Source organism: Rousettus aegyptiacus, unplaced genomic scaffold, assembly GCF_014176215.1.
Source record: "Rousettus aegyptiacus isolate mRouAeg1 unplaced genomic scaffold, mRouAeg1.p scaffold_m13_p_10, whole genome shotgun sequence".
Classification (NCBI taxonomy): Eukaryota; Metazoa; Chordata; class Mammalia; order Chiroptera; family Pteropodidae; genus Rousettus; species Rousettus aegyptiacus.
In genome coordinates, this window is record NW_023416285.1 from 40,997,595 (window position 1) to 41,015,074 (window position 17,480).

Consider the following 17,480-nt stretch of genomic DNA (forward strand, 5'->3'; position numbering starts at 1 on the left):
TTTAACGCCACTGAATTGTACACTTAAAATGGTTAACACAGGAATGTAATGTACAGCAGAAGCAATATAGTAAGTAATATCATAATAACTTCTCATGGTAACAGATGGTTTGTAGACTTATGATAATCACTTTGTAAGCTATATAAATGTCAAGACACTATGTTGTAACATAAAAGTAATTTAATATTGTATGTCAACTATATTTTAATTTGAAAAATGATTAAAATGGTAAATTGTATGTTATGTATATTGTACCACAATATAAAAAATAAAAATATAAAAGAATTTAAAATTAAAAAAAATTTTAAATAACCTTAGCATCTAAAATAGTCTCAATCATAATGGCCACAATAATAAATATATTTATCTATTGCACTGTTTATGATTGTGTAATTTAGTTCTACAAATCTTTCCTGAGTACCTACTTTGTCTTCAGGGCTGTGCTAGGTAGAAACTGGTGACATAAGGAAAATTTTTCATTTTCAGTGAGAATGAAAATTATATTTTCAATTGGCTAGCATAATACAAAAGGGATTTGATCCTTTCAAATATTGGCAAATTCTTATACTGTGTTTATTTTTCTCTGAGATATTTAACCTACCAACTTTACATACTTACTCATTTAATCTTTACAACAATGCTGTGAGATAGATATTACTATTGGCTACAATTTCAGATAAGTAACTGTAAATTTCAACACCTTGTCCAAGGCCACACAACTGGCGAGTGTATGGTGAAGCAGAAAGTCCAGCTCAGGGGTCCAGGCTACAATGCCTCTCGTGTGAGGAAATTACATTTTTCCGTTCTTTCCAGTTTTTCTTTGACTGTTTCTGTATCCTCTTCTCCCATTTGCTCCTTAAATACAGCAGTTCCTTGAGCGATGGTTGTAGTAAAACAAAGTCTGGCCAGTGGAATTTCAAGATGGTGCCCAAGCTTCCAGTTCCTAGTGCACCTGTCTGCATCAACCCTGGGACTGCTCCTGTGATGGATTTTCCTCTATGATGAAGTTATGTTATATGACACAGTTGATTTTAAGAAAGGGAGATTATCCTGGTGAGCCTAAACGAATCACACGAGCTTTATAAAAGCAGAGGATTTTTCTCAGGCTGGTCTCAGGAGGGAAAGTCAGAGAAATGCACTCTGGTAGCCTGGAAGAAAGCAAACATTCATTCATTCTGTGAACTGTGTATGGAGAAGGGTGGCTAGGAAGAACTGAAAACAGTTCCCAGACCACAGCAAACAGAAAAATGAGGATGTCAGTCCTACAACGGCAAGAAAATTAATCCTGTCAAAACCAGTGAGTTTGGAAGAGGATTCTGAACCCAGTCAAGATCACAGCCCTTGCTTAATTTCACTGGAATGAGACACTGAGCAGAGAATCCAACTATATTATGACTGTACTTCTGACCTACAGAATTGTGAACTAATAAATGGTGTTTTTTAAGCTATGGAGTTTTAAATTTGTGGCATTTTGTTCCCCAACAATAGAAAATGAATACAAATGTCACAGTTAGAAGAGTCTGTTTTTCCCCCATTGAAAGAAACACTATGTAATTTTCACACCCTCTTCCCCTTTAAGAAATAAAATTTTTCTGTTTGTAAACATCTTATGTAACAGTTGTCTCCTTTTCCTGTTTTCCCATGAAAATGTTTTCAGTATTTTAAGTTGTTTGGGGTAATATTCATGCCTCTAGATATTTTTTTCTCAGCAAGAAAATGTTATGAAATACTGACTGATCCTGAAGAGGTTGAGATCTAAAAAGGTAAGATTCCAGGTGACCTGAGATATATTTTTGTTTTGTTTTTCACTTGACTCACCCCGTTCTATAAAAGTGTCTAAACACCTCCTTTCTTTGCAGTCAAGAAAGAGCAGGTGGAACTTGGACAGCAAATCAGGCAGCACTTATCCTGGTGCCTTTTGTTTCTCTGCTTGTACTTCAGGAATGTTGTTGGCCTGATAAAGGCAGTGGTGGAATCATCTTGGGCCTTGCTGAAATAGATGTCCTGTCGTTGCTGAGCTTATTGATCTCGCCTTCTCTTTTTTCCACTTTCTTGAGGGCTTGATGGGTGTATTTTTGCTTGGAGCAAAATATAAAAAAGTAAAAGTGTACGCGTTTGAAATGTTAATTTTGAGAGTTACTTGTTTCTATGTTAGTAACATCAGAGATTAATCCAAGGTTTTTTCTTTTTCACCACACTCACTGGAACTCTGCTTCCTAAATGTAAGTCTTCTTTGTGCCCAACAACTTACTTCACCCTAAAGGATATATACTGCTGGTTTTGACTGGGTTGGACAAGTTCCAGACATTCTGGCCATTGTGATGGGGGAGACTCAAGGTTAAGGTAACCTTTGCGGAATCCACATTTTTGACATTCTATGGAAGACTCAAGAGGCAGTGACCTCCCTGCCCTGTCCCCATGCTCTCCACTTATTACTCCTAAGTCCCAGAAAGCGAAGTTCTCTGGTTCCTTTCCTTTTGGTGCTAGCAGTTGCCCTTGAGAGTGATTAAAGCAGTAGATTTCAGACAAATGGACATGGTCCATTTGATTTATTTTGATTTGAGGATCTCTAGGTTTTATTAGCTTCAGATAAAGGAGCCTTCCCATGGAGTCTTAGACTATTGGTGTTTCCACATTGGAATGTGAAGCAAAGCTTCAACTAGCAGTAAAATTTTCCTTGTCTGTTTTGCCCTCTATGATGTCGTGAATGAATGATTAAATGAATGAAACTATAAATTATTACATAACATTTAAATAAATCATCACAAGGTATTATAATTTATGCAATAACAAAACATTTTTTGTTATTTTATTATGGAGTTATAATATAACTCCATTTTATAATGGAGTTACATTTTATTTGCTAAGATAATAGAATTCAAAATTTTGTTTATTATTTTACTAGTGTGGCTAAAAATAAGGTTTGTTGAATTAAATAATTCAAAAAAAGATGATTCTTTTAGTGAACTAATTTTACTCAATACTACCTAAAGGAATATTTTATGAAAGTATTGGAGTAATTGCTAAAAAATGAAAGTAAGGGGTGAGTGGCTCCATGGTGTAGTGGTTAGCACATCTGCCTTACATGCAGAAGGTCTTGGGTTTGCAACCCAGGTAGAATCACAGTCCATATCCCACGGTGCACCCCTCCAGCATGTGGGAGGAGATGCCCCACCTTCAGAGATCCAGTTCTTAAAGGGGAAACATTGATAGGTCAGGGTTGGGAGTGTGTGGAGGAGAAAATAAATAGGTAAAAGTAAGTGAACAAAGGGAATAAAATTTTGGTTGCCTGAAAAATAAAAAAGGATGTAAGTTTATATAAAATACATATCAATCTTAGTAATATTTTTTTAAACCAAGATCCTTTTATTGAAGGAAGGAAGGAATTATTGCTAGTAAAACAAATAAAATCTGGCATTAGGTAGTTATTTTCCCTTGGTGAAGATGTGTTATTAATTTCAAAGTTGAATTACAATTTTAAAAAGTTCTTCAAATTTTTCCTTAATGAATAAATGACTAGCTGCAAAGAATTGTTCAAACAGAATATATCATCTCAACCCATTTAAGTCATGAGATCATTTGAAATTCTGTTGAAAACTTTGGTTATTCTCCAGAAAAAAAATCTTATATATAAACACATAATTTTGCATATGCAATGTGTAATTGCTAATTTATGCATCTATTTTGAAAGGTCCATCTATGCTGTAGCATGTGACAGAATTTCCTTCTTTCTTAAGGTTGTACAATGTTTCCTTGAATATATACAGTTTCTTTATTTATTCATCTGATAATGAACATTTAGATTGCTTTTGCCTCTTCTATTATTTTTATGCAAATTTTACATATATTATTGAAAACATTCTTTATTTCATATTCATCTAATCCAAGTTTATCTGGTTGATAAACAAGAGTTTTTTTCCATATGGTGTAAGTGTAGGTTACACTTTTTATCTGACAGTAATGAATTGACATTAAAAATATTTTTCATTTAAAAATTCTATAAGGATGTACACTGAAGTATTTCCAGTGGGTGGTAAGATTTGAGATGATTTTTAACTCTTTTCTACTGTCATCTCTGTAGTCAAAGTCTTTCTGGGGTTGTGTTTATCTGTCTGTTTAGGTTTTCTCTTTTATTTTGACAAGTTAACATTTAAATTATCAAATTTTCATGAGAGAAAAGCTCTTTTCATTTTGGATAAATAATGCTGATTATAAAGGATGTTAAGAAAATATTATCCAGAGATTAGAAACCTTTAAATTTTTTTGGCTTTTTACTATAAAGATTATATGTATATATATAATATAACCATCACACAGCCTCTCCAATTGTCAGCTATTTGCCAAATTGTTTGATCTATATTTCTATACACTTCCACTTCTTCTATTATTTTTTAAACCATAATTTTGAAAAACACATAACACTAAATTTACCATCTTAACCATTTTTAAATGTACAGTTCAATAATATTAAGTGTATTTACACTGTTGTGCAATAAATCTCTAGAATTTTTTCATCTTGCAAAACTGAAACTCTGTACCCATTAAACACTAATTCCCCCTTCTCTCCTGCTCTCAGCCCTTGGCAACCACCTTTCTACATCCTGTTCCTATGGTTCTGACTATGTAGATACTTTAAATAAGTGGAACCATACAGTATTTGTCTTTTTGTGACTGACTCATTTCACTTAGCATACTGTCTTCAAGGTCCATCTACATAACATGTGACAGGATTTCCTTCTTTTGTAAGGCTGCATAATGTTCCACATTTTCTTTATGTATTCATGTAACAATGAACATTTGGATTACTTTTACCTCATTCTTTTATTATTTTTATGCAAATTCTGCATATCATATTATTGGAAACATTCTTTATTTCATATTAATTCAATCCAAGTTAGCGCATTCATATTGTCAAGCACCTAATACAATATTACATACATCTGGGTAATCGTTATGTTGCATGATATATAATTGGGCAGAGGGCATAATCAAAGAAGAAAAAGAGCTTATCAGTGAGTAAAATGTTCAACTTTTTAAATATAGGCTTTTGTTGAACTGTTATTAAAGCTTACTAATTAATCTTTCCAGAGTTAAGAGGAAATAAATTCCCTATTTAAGCACTAGATTGCCTTAATGTGACAACTTCAGATTTTTACCAGTACTAGCTCTAAAACTACAATTCAGTTGGTGAACACACTTTGGGGAAAAATTCTTAAATTAGACTACTTGTCATCAGCTACATCTTGAATATTTTAAAATCAATGGGAAAACTGGCAAAAAAACTTCAGATTATGGGATTATAACAATATTAATTACCCTGTTTTAATCATTGTACTATGGTTTGTGTAAGATATTAATACTTAGAGAAATTGGTTGAAGACTAAGCTTGTACTATTTTTTAAATTAAATTTATTGAGGTGACACTGGTTAATAAAATTATATAGGCTTCAAGTGTATGATTCAATAATTCCTCCTCTCTACTGCATTGTGTGTGTGTTCACCACCCAAAGTTAAATCTTCTTCTGTCACCATATATTTGACCCCCTTTACCTTTTTCTACCTACCTCTTCCCCACCTTCCCTCTGGTAACCATTAAACTGTTGTCCATGTCTGTGAGTCTCTGTTTATTTGTCTTGGTCATTCGTTGCTTTCAGTTTTATATCTCACATATGAATAAAATCACATGGTTTTCAACTTTTTCTGTCTGACTTACTTCACCTAGTGTGATTATCTCAAGATCCATTCATGTTGTCACAAATGGCAGTATTTCATCTTTTCTTATGGCTGAGTAATATTCCATTGTATATATGGACCACATCTTCTTCATCCAATCATCCATCATAGGACACTTTGGTTGTTTCCATGTCCTGGCTCCCATGAATAAAGCTGCAAGGAACATCAAGATACATATACCTTTACAAAAAAAATGTTTTCAAAATTTGGGGGTAGGTACCCAGAAAAAGGATTGCTGGATCACATGGTAATTCCATTCTTAATTTTTTGAGGAAGGTACCCAGAAAAAGGATTGCTGGATCACATGGTAATTCCATTCTTAATTTTTTGAGGAAGCTCCATACTGTTTTCCGTAGTAGCTGTACCAATTTACATTTCCATCAGCAGTGTATAAGAGTTCCTTTTTCAAGTGCCAACATCCAAGCAGAGATACTTACCAAGTTCTTAATCTTTGACTTTTTTTTTATAAGGACAGAATTTTTATCTGCAAAAAGACAAACTTATATGAAACTTGGAGCAATGTAGAATACAGGAGAAAGGGAGGCCTAGTGCCATTTTAATTTATCATTAGCATAAAGGAAAATATATAAAAGTTAAATGAACTAATAGCCTTCCTAAAAATTGGACATAATTACATTTTCTTGAATTTCTTCATGCTTTCTTCTTGTGTGCCTGCATGAGCTTATCACAAGCTCTCCCTGTGTTTGATAAATTTAAGCTAACACCCTTTATTGTGCAATTAATATCTTTCAGCCTGATATTAAAAACTATGAGTAGTTTTTAATTTTACAGTAGTTATTATTAGTAAGCAGACATACGTCTTATCTTAAAAATAAAGCTCTAGGCAGTAGAACCAGGTATGAAAGAAAACTCTGAGCTAAGTTGATATAACACAAGGCAAATAGCCAGCCTGAGAAAAATTCAAACATGCAATTATTTTACTTAAATGGTGGCAAAGATCTAGTTTTAGAAGACCAGATGACTTTATATCATATAGCCACTACTTAAATGTTGAGTTCTTTCTATGTTGAAGACAAGACCAGCTTCATAAGCATATAAGCTGTGCACAGGAGGTCCCCACAATTGGTTTAATGCTCTGCTGGCACTATCTTGAAATTTTTAATAATTTTGAAATGAGGGATCCTGCATTTTTATTTAGCCTAGTCCTGCACTGTGGATCCAGCCCTGGCTGAAGGCACTTTCAGTACCGATTAGCCCTTATCCAGGACAAAACATCATAGACATCATGGCCTTAAGTGCCTAAAGCCCAGCCTCAGCCCTTGTTCCTTTATGCTGGAAAATAAGACTCCAATCTCAAGGTTGTTTTCCATTTATCTAGAAGGTACTCAGTGAATGTTAATTTCTACCCCTTTTTCTCTCTTCTCCCCATTTTTCATTTTTCCTTTCCCTTTTCTGTCTTCCTCACTTTATTCTCCTTTTCTCTTCCATTTTTTCCCCTCCTAATTCACCCACCACCTCACCAATTCCTCTTCCTACATTCTACTTCCCCTCTCCTTTTTTTACTGTTTCAAATTTCCATTCCTCTCTTCCCTTCCCCTTTCCCTATCCAACCCTCACACACTCCCAAGGTGAGATCTTTGAGAGCTGGTGCCCCAGGAGCCACTATGGTGAGAGATAAGCAGGTGTAGTGTTTCGGCACTCTATGAGTGACCACAATCTGAGGACCTTTTGATCCTGCAGAAATGGAGTCAACTGCTGTCTCTTGACTTTTCCAACATACTTTTCAAATTTTTATTCTCTGCTTTCTGATCATTCCAGATAGAATCTAAGGAAAATCCAACTTTCAATTAAAGGATGTCTTGGAGAACAATTTACTTCTTTGAAAAGACCTGAAACGAGATCTAATGGAAGGAGACAGACCAGAGACCACTAGGACTCGGGGAATCCTGGAAACCTGGGTAGGCCAGTCTGACTCTGTTGTCATTATTGTCATACTGTTAATGTATTTTATTCACACTTATGTAACTTATCACCTGATGGTGGCTTCATTGCTTCAGAGTCTGTACACTCATCACAGAAGGTACCACTTTCTTTTTTCAGAGCCTTGCTAAACAGGAGGAAAGTGAGAGTTATAAACCTTGGCTGACAAAGCTTAAACAAAAACAAATAAATGAAACACATCTTGGAAGTGGCGCCAATACAAATAATAGCAGTTGCTCTTGATTCGCTAGGTCCCCTGTCAAGTAGAGGCCTGTTGATTTTAGTATGAAGTTTGTTCAATTCTAATAAGAGAAATTCATTACTTGAACTGAAACATGATCCAGGTTTAAAGAGAGGAATATCTTTTCTTAGTTCAGTTGGGGCAAAAGATGAGCTAATGTAGAGGAGGTTCTGGAAAAGAAGTCATAATTCTTACTTTTAATGAGGAGAAAAAATGCAAAGAGGCCCTTTGATATTGTTTGCTTTCTTGATTTTTAAAAGACTGTGGTTTTCTAGAAGCAGAAAAATGGTATTGGTAGAGAGAAAAGAAAAACATTTTCATGGGTCAGTGACAAAAAAATGTTTTGTCAGGTAAGTAAACAGGTATGAGTTTGTTATGGTAACACAAGACAATAAACTCCACCTATCCAATGGTTAATTAATACAATGAAAATATGTTTTTATTCATATAAAAGACCCATGCAAATGTGCCTGGTCAGAGTGCAGCTTCCATGGCCTATCCAGGGTGTTGAATCCTTCTTTTTTAAGTTATTTCATTTCTAAGATCTCAGAGTTCCCTGAAGTGGATGGTGTAAGAGAGAATGGAAAAGTCTCATCCACTTCTAAAAAACCTGTAGTCCCATCCAAATATCCACCGATGAATGAGTGAATAAACAAAATGTGGTATATACATGTTATGGAATATAATTCAGCCTTTAAAAAGGAAGGAATTCTGACATATGCTACAACATGAGTGAATTCTGAAGACACCATGTTAACTGAAATAAGCCAGACACAAAGGACAAATATTATACAATTCCAGTTACATGAAGTACCTAGAATAGTCAAATATATATAGATGGAAAGTAAAACAGTAGTTACCAAGAACTAGGGGGAGGAGGAAATGAGGTGTTATTGTTTAAAAGTACAGAGTTTTAGTTTGATGATGAAAAAGATGGATAATGGTGATGATTGTACAACAATGTGAATGTATTAAACGCCACTGAACCTTGTGCTTAAAAATGATTAAAATGGTAAATTTTATGCTACATATATTTTACCACCAAAAACAAACAAACAAACAAATGAACAAAAATTAAATACCCGGGACAAAACATACAGCTGCTGCATGACGTAGCCTGGATTGGACCCATTGTCCAACGGACCTGTATTAACCACTGTGCCATACTTCCTTCTAGGAATCTGTGGTGTATTGTACTAATTTGTGGTATATTTGGCTAAGACAGGGGCTCAGCTGCTTTTAATACTGGCTTACATAAAAGAGTAAGTTTATTTCTCTCCCCTTATAAAAGTCTAAGTTGTTGGTGGTCCAGGAGAAGAGGCCAGCTCTGCTCTACAGTATTATTAGGGACTCAAGACTATTTCTACCTTGTTGCTCCACTTTACCCTAGGGTGTACCCTTTGTACTCCAGCACATCCTGGTTCTAGCCCAAAGGAAGTGGAAAAATGCAAGTGGAGGGACAGCAGTTTCCATCTAAATATAGGACCTAGAAGTCACACACACACCACTTCTATTCCTATGACTCAGCCATAATTTAGTCACCTGGTCACATCTACCTGTAAGGGGTGCCGAAAATGGAGTGTCCAGTCAGGCAGACACGTACACATTAGAAACTCAGGGAAGGCTTAATTATTAGCGATCTCTACCATGCACAGTCATCATGTAAAAACATATGCTTAATTATCAGATCATAGGTAAGAATCAGATGCCAGAGATAGAGTTATTAAAAAGAATTTGTAAAGAAAGCAACTTGTAGAAATTCTGGGTTATAGAGAATAAGGTGAAAATAGTCTGTTGGAGTAGGTAAGCACAATTTGGTAGTGAGATGAATCCCAATTTCGGATTCCAAAAGACTCAGGTTCTAATTTGGTTCTGCCATTTACTAGAGTGTGGATATGGGCAACTTACTTAACTTCTCTCAGCTTTGGTTTCCTTGCTCACGAAACAAAATTGACAACAATTACCTCTTTCATAATTATTTTTACAATAAAATAATGCATATCATATCTAAAAAAGTCATGATTAACATTTTCAAAACAAACTCTTAATATTTTTCCCAAACCTGCTCTTTTCATAGTCTTCCCTATCACAATAGATGATAATTTCATCTTTCTGACTTCTCAGACTAAAATCCTTAGAGTTATCATTGACTATCCATCTTTATATCTAAACTGTCAGCAAATCCTATCCACTCTTCACTCAAACCATATCCACAACTCAGTCACTTCTCACCACTATCCTGCTAACACCCTAGTCCAAGTCGTTGTTTTCTTTGCTTGGATTATTGCAACAGCCTCCTAAGTGTTCTCCCTGCCTCTTCCTGGACCTCATGTCTCACTTAGAGTAAAATCCGTAACAGTCTGGCCACCTGTCAACTTGACCTCACTTCTTATTAATCTAACCCCTTTTTAATTCAAGTGGAACCTAGAAATCGTAGGTCTTAGAGAAGCAGCCTGTGAAGTATGGCTGGGCTTCATCTATTATTGTTCTTTCCTAGTCAAAGCAAGACCAAATCCATGACAGAAAAAGAAGGGAGCAGAAGTATTAAGCATCCCCCAGTGTTTGGAAGGATTATTTTGAAAGAACATTAACAAGGAGGTTTTTGTTTTTAAAAAATGCTTCTTGCAAAAATAAGCATTTGAAAATGTAGCTTTGGCACCATTCTGGCCTCAGAATGTCATATCCTCAGCTGAAATGTCATATCTTCAGGTGACCTTATGAATTAGCCTCTTCATCCTTTATGCCATTGTATTTCATTCATAACACCTTCCACTAGCTGATATTTGTTTACTATTTATTTGGTTACTTGCTTAGTGGTTCCCTTTTTTTTTTCATGAGAACATAAGCTTCAAGAGAACAAGCAAGCACCTTATCAATCTTATTTATCACTGTATCCCAGTTACCTGAATGCAGTGCCTGTTATTTACTAGATGTTAAATATTTTTTGAATAAATGAATATGCAAAATAGTTGTGTGAAGAGGTATATTTATTAAGGTAACACTAACCCCTATAACACATAAATCCCCAAGTCCCAGTAGCTTATAGAATAGAGTTTTATTTTTCATTCATATGAAGCTTGTTCAGGGGACTAAGCTACTTTCCTGTGTCTCTGCTCTTCTTGAGGGCTTTGATGTCCTCTGCATTCCATCAGCAAAAGGAAAAAGAAGATAGAGGATCACATATGGAGGTTTTGTAGGCTAGGCTTACAAATGACATATATTACTTCCTCCTGCTTTATTTTGGCTGGAACTCAGTCACATTACTACTGTTAAAAATTTGTCTGTTGAAAATTTGTCATTTGAAAGTGTAAGTTACTGATTAATGGATGAATCAAGTCAGTCGCAGAAGCACTAAAATGTCTGCTCTTGTCCCAATGTCCTTAATGACAGAAAGATGTTTAAACGTGAAAACCTAAAGGTAAATTTGTTTATATGAAATGCATTCATTTATTTCAGAATTTTAGTAAACTTGAAGGAAAATAAAATTATAAAATTAATTTTTAATAATGCTTATGGAAACTACAAGTTAAAACCTTAGATTTTGTTTCTATTGAAACTCTGATCAGGATATTTTTCTTGGGTGTCTACCCTCTTCCACGACCGTCTACAGAACAATCTATAAAATCAATTTCTCTGTTTATTTATAACACATGCCTCCTCCTCAGACAAACAGTATTATAATTTAACCTCAAATATCGCATCTCATGAGATGATATTCTTTTGAGAGAAACAAAATAATCAATCTGAGAAAACTAAGAAGGATACCAGAAGAAAAAGGAAATGAAGTTAACTGCAGGGGGAGAACAAAGCAACAACAGAACACAACTTCAACCTTGCAAGTAACACAGGTGATGGGGCAAGAGGCTACGCACACAGGACTGCCAGATATTTTAAAAATATGCCACCCACATGACAGATAAAGAGCGTAAACAATTTTTTAAAGAGCTAAAAAATAGACAATGAAAAGAGGAAAAGAAAACTTCAAAGGAACTATAATTATATACCCAAAGATATAAGAAAAAATCTTGCATCCGAGAAACAAATAGATATTATGAGAGGGAAGAATAGAGAACAAAATAGAGTTCCTGACAATTACAAATTAGATAATAGGCATAAAAAAAATGTGTGAAAACTTCAGCAGCTAAATTTGAGGAAGTATCTAGAAAGAGGAACAAAAAAAGAAAAAAATGGAAAATAAAAGTTTTTTCAAAAATCTATCCAAGATGTCCAATATCTATATAATAGTAGGTCCAGGAAAATATATAAATAAAAACAAGGAGAAAATTATCAGTAAAGTCACAGATATTTAGAATTGCTCAAAATGAGTGTCCACATTTCTACTAACAGTAAATGAGAAAAGATATATACTAAAGTACATCATTATTAAATTGCAGACCACCAGGGTCAGAGACCATTTTAAAAGGTTATAGAAAGAAAAAAATGTCACATTTAAAGGTTTGGGGAGATAATGGCATCAAACTTCTCAACAGCAACATTGGGAAGCTAAAAGACTGGGGAGCAATGCTTACAAAATTCTGGGGAGATCGAATTTTAAAACTAGAGTTCTATATTCAAGAAAATTACCAAAGAAATATAAGAGTGGAGAAAGACATTTTCAGAGATGCCCCCTTGCAAATGCAAATGCAAGCAGAAATGAAAGCCTGTCAACCTTCTATATACCCTTTCTCAGGAAGTAACCAGAGGATATGTTTCATCAAAATGAAGGGGTAACCCAAGGCAATAAACACTGAAAGAATTTGAGAAAGAAAAAGACACAGAGAAATACAGAAGTGAAGTTATAGGAGGTATAGAAAATGACAAGTCCAGATTAGAGCAGGAGGAAGAGGGGTTCCAGGAAGGCTTTCTAAGTGGTGTGGCAGATCCAACTTGCACAGGCTCACAAGGGCTGATTGTGTGCTTCTCTTTCCAGTTCTATATTCAGTGGCATCACGTTGGTAGCTTGGAATTTGCCATGGTGGGAGTACTTACACAATGGAAGGGAAAACCTAAAAACCAAGGTTCAGTCTCCATCACCCCCAAAGAGAGATGGTTGTTAAACATTTACTAGCTCACTCCTGATTTAGCAAATTTTCTCTGCTCCTAAGTTTGACTCTACAGAAATTTATATTAAGAGGTATTTTACAAAGCTATGAAGAATTAGAGGAAACTGCAGCCATAATTTCAAAGTAAACTAAGCAAGTGGGGAAAAAATGAGGCAATTATTATCTCTATGAAAAATAAAAAGGGAAGAATAAATTTGCTATTATCATAATGCATTGCCTGGCTCAACTATAGGAGAAATTTATATAATCATACTAATGAAAGCACTGGAATGGATTTAATCAAAATTGGAGTACAATTATATTGGAGGGAAGAAAAAAGGTAAGAGGTCTGTGCAAGGGCACTAAAATCTTTACTGGTCACATTGGTTGCAGGCATGAGAATGCTCCTTCTCCGATCTCCAACTTCAGGGGCATATCTGTCTAATGGGCCCAGTTACTGTCCTTTGAAATCCATCACTACAGTTATTCAGAGGCCATACTTTCCATGGACAGCTTCTAGACAGTGACTGAGAGAGAAAGAAATACTAAGGTAGGCACATTCCTGGGAAACAGGGGATTTTTCAGATGAGTGACTATGACTCAAGTGACTATGACTCAAGGAGTCCCTGATGGCCTTACTGACCTTTCCTTAGAACTGATCTGTGGTTTAAGGTGATTATACCCACTCATCTTCCTTTTCCTTTCTCCTGACCTAGTAAGACCTCCCAGCTTTCCCCAGTTCCCTCCTCATTTTTCCTCATAGGCATTTTCCCTAATAACTTTCTCGCTTTTGTGTTTGCCTCTTGGAGGATCTAGACTAAAATAGAAGTTTATTAATAATATCTAAAATTGATTAATCAAAATAAATAAATAAAATTGATTAATCAAAAGATGGCTGTATATACCTTTTTTTCTTAGAATATGCATGTAAACATAAAAAGAAAAAGCTAAGAGAAATAAAAGTGATAAAGGGGCACACATTTTTAAGACTTTAGCACTATTCGACTTTTTAATATATGTGTCTATATTAACTATTTTCAAGTAAATTGTTTAAAAATGAAAGACCACTCCCATAAACATTGGTTGCTTTAGATTATTGCGGGGAATCAAAATTTTATCTTGACTTTATAGTCTGTACTTCTGGAAGAGGATCAGTTTATACAATGACTCCTTTCATTTTTTTTCGGTTATCAGTGGTGATTCACTAAACTCCTTCCACATAGTTCCTCCTGGAGGGAGCAAAATGCTCTGACATCTGAGACTCCACTCTGCAGTGAAAGCACTATTGACAATATTAATAGTTAAATCGACAGATTAAAACAAATTTACCACCATTTCCTCATAATTCTAATTCATAATGCATCTAACTTTTGAGTAAAGTAAAACAAGCAAAGAAATATGATATCCTCCAAGATTTAAAATACTGTATAACATATAAAATGTCTTAGGACAATAAAAATGTGTTATTTTATAAAAAGAATATTTTGGAAACAAAACAAGAAATCTTGGAAGTTAAACGTAATATTACAGATATTAGAAATGCAATAAAAGGTTTACAAGATAAAGACAAAGAAATTTCGCACAGTCACAACCAAAGAGACAAAGAGATTTAAAATAGGAGAGAGGGATTTGGGTGGAAACATGGCAGAGTGAGAGATGTCCCCAGATCTCTCCACTTGAAACAACAATAAGCTGAACATCTAAAACTCAACAAAAAACACGCAAATTGCACACCAGCATGTCTGAGCGTGGGATCTGTGCATAAGAGCTACCACAGGTCAGAACCCAAGGTGTTGGGTGGTGGACTGGGAGAAATAAAGAAGCTGCCTCTTGCCTGCTGGAGCTCTCTGTGGGGGGAGGGGAAGAGTAGAAGATGAAGGAACTTCCCTGAACGGCCCTGCCTGAAAGGGCTGTGAGTTCCACGCAGCCACAGCCGCAGCCGGCGGCAGGGTCTAGTCATCAGGGTAGAAAGCTGAGAAGTGGGATGGAACCGCAGAGGAACAAGAGCTGATTTTTACTGGCCCCAGTTGCAAATCCGAGGCTGAGCCGCAGCCCTCAACTCCCAACCAGAGGGCCCCTCCCCCCACACCTTCTAAGACCAGTAATCGCAGAGTCCCAGGGGAATCTGAGTAAACACAGCACAGACTGTCCCTGATACTGACAAGGATTGAAACTGAGGGTAGTGAGTGTGATTAAATATCTACGAGAAAAAATTTTAAAAGGCATTTTAAAGCTTTATATTAAGCAGGGATCCAAGAGGCTTAGATGCCACCTACGGGAAACCAAAAGAAAAGCACCTTCTTTGGACCAGACTAAAGAGAGAACTTTATATAATAAACCTTCTTTCTGGAAAAAAAAAAAAAAAAGCAGAATACACTTCTATCAATACCCAGATGAAGAAACAGTCCATTAAACACCAATGACCAACCAATGTGACAAGCCATCTCAGAAAGAAAGAGAAAAATCTCCACAAAATAAGTTTACAGACATAGAAATATGCAACTTAAATGACAGAAACTTCAGGATGGTACTTCTGAAAAAACTCAATTAGTTCCAAAATGAGTCATATGAACAATTTCAGGAATCATAAAAAACAACTAGATGACCAGAGTAAAAAGATTGAAACTCTCATAAAGAACAGAATAGATCATATGGAGATAAAAAAGATACTGCAAGAGCTGGAAAATGAAATAGCAAACTTGGGAAATAGAGCCGACCAAATGGAGGAAAGGATCTGTGATATCAAAGACAGAAATCTAGAAAAAAATCAGAAGGAAGAAGAAGGAAACCAGAGAATGAAGAATAATAAAAGAGAAATTCAAGAACTAGCTGATACCATTAAAAGAGTGAACATAAGAAAAATAAGCGTTATCGAAGGGGAGGAAAAGGAGCAAGGACTAGAAAGCATTTTCAGGTAAATAGTGGACGAGAATTTCCCAAATCTAAGGAATGAGCTGGAGCTTGGAATTCAAGAAGTCAACAGAACACCCAATTATCTCAACCCAAAAAGGCCTTCACTGAGACACATCATATTAAAGTTATCAAAAATTGGTGACAAAGAATTCTCAAGACAGCCAGGGAGAAGAAAATGGTAACGTATAAACACCCATTAGATTATCCTCAGACTTCTCAGCGCACACATTAGAAGCCAGAAAGGAATGGAATCAAATATTTAAACTACTAAGTGAAAGGAACTACCAGCCTAGATATGAAGGAGAAATTAAGACCTTTTCAGACATACAAAAATTGACAGAATTCTCCATTATGAGGCCTGCACTACAGGAAATACTTAAAGGGGTCAGCTCACCTACAACTAAATAACATCAACAAAAAAAACATAATTAGCAGTAAAGTGACTATTAGTCAAATAGAAGCAGAGGAACGCAACCCTTACTAAGAATAGGGCATTATAAGCTTAAATAATAAGAAGAGAACTGATATTACAAGAGAGTAATAAATATTCAGCGTACATAGGGACAAATTGAGATAACAATGACTAAAAAGGGGAGGATTCAAAGATCCAAATTATTATATATATATATATATATATATACACACACACACACACACACACGTAGCTATCCTTTTCACATTCATAATGGAAACCACACACCAAAGATTCAGAACAGAGGTATATAACATAAAGCAAGAAGAACCAGAGGGAAAACCCACAAAAGCCAACCAAAACAAAGAAAACAGAAACGCAAGGACAAGGAAGCAATGGAAACACTGAGCTAGCAGAAAGCAAAAGATAAAATGGCTATAAGAAGATGTCGTATTTCAATAATCACCCTAAATGTAAATGGACTGAACTCACCAATAAAAAGGCATAGAGATGCAGAATGGATCAAAAAATAAAACCCAACCATATGTTGTCTCCAGGAGACACATCTTCAAAGACAAATCTAGACTCAAAGTGAAAGGGTGGAAAATGATATTTCAAGCAAATGGCATTCAGAGAAAAGCAGAAGTAGCCAGACTAATATCAGATGAAATAGACTTTAAAATAAAAAAGATAAAGAAAGATACTGAGGGACACTTCATAATGATAAAGGGAATCATGCACCAAGAAGACATAACACTTATTAATATCTATGCTCCCAATCAGGGAGCCCTGAATAATATAAAGCAATTACTAACAGAACTAAAGAGAGAAACAGATTAAAACACTCATAGTAGGGGACCCAAATACCCCACTGTTGGATATGGACAGATCATCCAAACATAAAATCGATAAGGAAATAACATCTTTAAATGACACATTAGACCAACTGGACATAATTGACATATAGAGAGCCTTCCATCCTAAAACAGCTGCATATATAGTCTTCTCTAGTGCACATGGAACGTTCTCAAGAATCGACCACATACTGGAACACAGAAATAGCCTCAACAAATATAATAGGTTTGAAATCATACCAACCATATTCTCTGATCATACCAACCATATTCTTTGAAATCATACCAACCATATTCTCTGTGAAACTAGAGATCAACTGCAAAAAGAAATCAGGAAGAACCAC

At 35.3% G+C, this 17,480-nt stretch overlaps 1 protein-coding gene across 1 annotated transcript in view; it reads left to right on the plus strand.

The window, feature by feature from the left end:
- Positions 1-1,643: 1,643 nt before the first annotated feature.
- Positions 1,644-17,480, plus strand: part of KLHL8 (kelch like family member 8) — a 100,436-nt gene continuing 84,599 nt past the window's right edge. Inside the window, exons 1-2 of the mRNA XM_016161064.2 lie at positions 1,644-1,763; positions 7,513-7,652. The gene's annotated coding sequence lies outside the window, so the exon portion shown is untranslated. The remainder of the gene's footprint in view (positions 1,764-7,512; positions 7,653-17,480) is intronic.